Source organism: Trichosurus vulpecula, chromosome 3 (genome assembly GCF_011100635.1).
Source record: "Trichosurus vulpecula isolate mTriVul1 chromosome 3, mTriVul1.pri, whole genome shotgun sequence".
Lineage (NCBI taxonomy): Eukaryota > Metazoa > Chordata > Mammalia > Diprotodontia > Phalangeridae > Trichosurus > Trichosurus vulpecula.
Genome location: NC_050575.1, coordinates 251386903 through 251391726, shown reverse-complemented (window position 1 = coordinate 251391726; position 4824 = coordinate 251386903). Strand labels below are relative to the sequence as shown.

General features: G+C 42.9%; 1 pseudogene; it reads right to left on the bottom strand.

Annotated features, from left to right (window-relative positions):
• Nucleotides 1–498: 498 nt before the first annotated feature.
• Nucleotides 499–1048, bottom strand: LOC118842446 (annotated as a pseudogene).
• Nucleotides 1049–4824: the final 3776 nt, after the last annotated feature.

Sequence of the window (4824 nt, the reverse complement as noted above, 5' to 3'; positions counted from 1 at the left end):
ATTTCCTTAAAGCAATTCCTTGAAGAGGCTTTTGGATAAGAAATTCCCATGTAGATAGACTGATTATTACTTCTGAAAGTAGTCAGTTCCTGTCAACTGTCAAGTCCTGTCAGGTACATACACCCATTCTACAGATGAGACAAATAAAGGCCCTGAGTAGCTTACAAGGACTGAGACGGTAGACAAATCAAAAGGCAGAAAAACCCTGAGCCTTAACTTCTAGCAATGGGTTATAACCAGAGCCTAATATGTGTTTGTTGTATTGAAATAGAAGCCACTTTGCCACCCTGGAAGCTTTGAGTCAAGAGACAGGACTAGAGAGCCCCTTAATCCTCCGTCTTGTCTCTGCCTCTCTTGTGTCAAGTTCCCCTGTCGAGTCCTGTTAGGAAGTTGGCTGGGATCTACTGAGCAATCCTCGGCTCTAGCCCTGGCAGGCTAGAGAGTCCCTGGTAACCCCATTCCAGGGTCAGCCTGGCAGGAAGAGGAAGCTGGGCACCCTCAGTATTTGAGGACTGTTGGGGTGATAATCTTGGGGAAGGAATAGTAGCAGCATTCCTCAGGGGAAGACACCAGGCCCATCACAGTGGTGCTGATTTTCTCCTTCTTGAAACCTGCCTCCATCAGGACCGCAGTCTGGGTCTCCTCGAACATCTTTGTGATATCTGTGTACTTGGTCTTCAGCAGTTCTCCCCAGGACATCAGGCTGCAGTAAGTAAGGACATCACCAGGCTTCAGCAGGAAGAAAGCGTGAGCTTTGATAAAGTTGAACTGGTGGGTGTGCCAGGTCTCTTCAGAAGGGGGTAGGTGTCATACAGAATTCCACCAAAATGTCCATCGGGCAGGTTAGGCGCCACCTCTTCCCACGAGCCTTTCAAGGGGATAACCTTGTGGGGCTGATGCTGGACCCATTCCTGCAGCCGCTGGAAGACACCATCATTGCACTCAATGATCCAGTGCTCCTGGATGTTGGCTTCCTGCACCTTGCTGACGCAATGGCCATCCCGAAGCTGACCTCCAGGACCCTTCCCCCAGAGAGAAGCACCAACATCTGGGTTTTCAAAGAAGGAGAGGGGCCCTCCAATGGTAACCCAGAATCTCATCTGGCCAAATCACCAACACTCTTCCAATGAGTGTGTCCCCCATTGCCATCAATTTTAAAACATCTTCTCTTGGAATATGAATATGAAATTTGAAGTTAAACATGTTATTTGTTAATATTTCAATTAAATAAAATGTTGTTCAAAATTTCACTCATTTCATATCTTGAAAATATGAATTTTGCCTATGTGAATAGACTTTAGGAACACTCTGTATGTTCAAATACACTAGGCACTCAATAAATACTTCATGACTTGTCTTTTTTTCTGACTCCTTTCAACTTAAAAAAAACACCAAATATTATTTGAATGTGTAACAAGGGACTAGCCAATAAGCCCAGTACTTATTAAAATGTGTAGAGTGCCTCTGGGGCAATGCTCAAATGCAGATGTTGGAATACGTGCAAGACCAATTTTTGTTTCCTAACCATGTGGTGAGCTTCTTTGATTAGGAAGTAACCTCAACTGGGGGTGCTTTAAAAACATTGTAGCTGACTGGAATCATGTTCTTCTCTTTGACATTTTCCTGACAACTGAGAGAAGAGATAAAATCTGTGAAAGGTGAGGCCCAGGAGCCTCTCCATATGAGGCCGAACTTGTGGCCTATGAATTTAGGCTCTAGTTCATTGTCTTGGTATTGGTACTACCTTCTTCGACCATGCTTGTGTGATTTCTCTTAATGAGACAACAATTTTTGAAGTCTTTTTTGTTATCATGTATTTTTTTTTAAAAAAAAGATAGGATAAGATGGCGGCTGGTAAGCACGGACTAGAGTGAGCTCCCTACCGAGTCCCTCCAAAAACCTATAAAAAATGGCTCTGAACCAATTCTAGAACGGCAGAACCCACAGAACAGCAGAGGGAAGCAGGGCTCCAGCCCAGGACAGCCTGGATGGTCCCTGGGTGAGGTCTATTCCACACGGAGCTGGGAGCTGGGAACGGAGTGGCGCAGAGCCCAGCCTGAGCGGCGTGGATGATCCAGACCAGAAGCCGGGCGGAGGGGGCCCTAGCGCCCTGAATATGTGAGCTGCGGCAGTTACCAGACCCCTCGACCCACAAACACCAAAGACTGCGGAGAAGGTTAGTGGGAAAAGCTGCAGGAGTGGAAGGAGTTCGCGGTTCGGCTTCCAGCCCCGGGGGCAGCGGAGGTTGGGCAGCTACAGCTGTTGTTACTTCCGGCTCCAGGCCCACCTGGTGGGAGGAATTAAGTGGCGGATCAGAGCAGGAGTGCAACAGCCTGCTGAAGATCTAAGCCCAGTCTGGACTGGGGGTCCTTGGGGAAGGAGGAGTGTGGCTCTGACAGAGCTGGCACCTCCCCCCCAAACGTAGAACATAGAACTTGTTAGTCTACAAGCAGTCATACCCCACTGAAAAACTCAAGGGTCAAGTTAGTTGGTTGGGAATATGGCCAGGCAGCGAAAACGCGCCCAGATTCAGTCTCAGACTTTGGATTCTTTCTTTGGTGACAAAGAAGACCAAAACATACAGCCTAAAGAAGACAACAAAATCATAGAGCCTACAAACAAAGCCTCCAAGAAAAACATGAACTGGCCCCAGGCCATAGAAGAACTCAAAAAGGATTTGGAAAAGCAAGTTAGAGAAGTAGAGGAAAAATTGGGAAGAGAAATGAGAAGGATGCGAGAAAACCATGAAAAACAAGTCAATGACTTGCTAAAGGAGACCCCCAAAATATTGAAAAATGCACTGAAGAAAACAACACCTTAAAAAACAGACTAACTCAAATGGCAAAAGAGCTCCAAAAAGCCAATGAGGAGAAGAATGCCTTGAAAGGCAGAATTAGCCAAATGGAAAAGGAGGTCCAAAAGACCACTGAAGAAAATACTACTTTAAAAATTAGATTGGAGCAAGTGGAAGCTAGTGACTTTATGAGAAATCAGGATATTATAAAACAGAAACAGAGGAATGAAAAAATGGAAGACAATGTGAAATATCTCCTTGGAAAAACCACTGACCTGGAAAATAGATCCAGGAGAGATAATTTAAAAATTATTGGACTACCTGAAAGCCATGATCAAAAAAAGAGCCTAGATGCCATCTTTCAGGAAATTATCAAGGAGAACTGCCCTGATATTCTAGAGCCACAGGGCAAAATAGAAATTGAAAGAATCCATCGATCGCCTCCTCAAATAGATCCCAAAAAGAAATCTCCTAGGAATATTGTTGCCAAATTCCAGAGCTCCCAGATCAAGGAGAAAATACTGCAAGCAGCCAGAAAGAAACAATTTGAGTATTGTGGAAACCCAATCAGAATAACCCAAGATCTGGCAGCTTCTACATTAAGAGATCGAAGGGCTTGGAATGCGATATTCCGGAGGTCAATGGAGCTAGGATTAAAACCTAGAATCACCTACCCAGCAAAACTGAGTATCATGTTCCAAGGCAAAATATGGATTTTCAATAAAATAGAGGACTTTTAAGCTTTCTCAGTGAAAAGACCAGAACTGAATAGAAAATTTGACTTTCACACACAAGAATCAAGAGAAGCATGAAAAGGTAATCAAGAAAAAGAATAAGAAAAAGAAATTTCAAGGGACTTACTAAAGTTGAACTGTTTTGTTTACATTCTGACATGGAAAGATCACGTGTATGATTCATGAGACCTCAGTATTAGGGTAGTTGAAGGGAATATCCATATATATATATATATATATATATATATATATGTATATATATATATGTTTATGTATATATATAAGTGAATGTGTATGTATGTATATATCTATGTGTATATGTATGTATGTGTATATATATATATATGTGTTTATATATATATATATATATATGTAAAAGAGAGAGAGCAGACACAGGGTGAGTTGAAGATGAAGGGAAGATATCTAAAAGAAATAAAATGAAATTAAGGGATGAGAGAGTAACATACTGAGAGAGGGAGATAGGGAGAGATAGAATGGGGTGGATTATCTCGCATAAAGGTGGCAAGAGGAAGCAGTTCTATGGGAGGAGGGGAGAGGGCAGGTGAGGGGGGAATGAGTGAACCTTGCTCTCATCAGATTTGGCCTGAGGGGGAATACCATACATACTCAGTTTGGTATCTTACCCCACAGGAAAGAAGAGGGAGGAAGATAAAAAAAAATAAAAGGCGGAGGGATGATGGAGGGGAGGGCAGATGGGGGTGGAGGTAATCAAAACAAACACTTTGGAAAGGGGACAGGGTCAAGGGAGAAAATTCAATAAAGCGGGATGGGTTGGGAAGGAGCAAAATGTAGTTAGCCTTTCACAACATGAGTATTGTGGAAGGGTTATACATAATAATACATGTGTGGCCTAGGTTGAATTGCTCAACTTCTTAGGGAGGGTGGGTGGGAAGGGAAGAGGGAAGAGAATTTGGAACTCAAAGTTTTAAAATCAGATGTTCAAAAACAAAAAAAAGTTTTTGTATGCAACTAAAAAATAAGATACACAGGCAATGGGGTGTAGAAATTTATCTTGCCCTACAAGAAAGGAAGGGAAAAGGGGATGAGAGGGGAGGGGGGTGATAGAGGGGAGGGCTGACTGGGGAACAGGGCAACCAGAATATAAGCCATCTTGGAGTGGGGGGGAGGGTAGAAATGGGGAGAAAATTTGTAATTCAAAATGTTGTGAAAATCAATGCTGAAAACCAAATATGTTAAATAAATAAATTGCATTTAAAAAAAAAAAAAGATAGGATGATAGTGTAGCCAGTATATCTGGGGCCATGAATTTCCTAA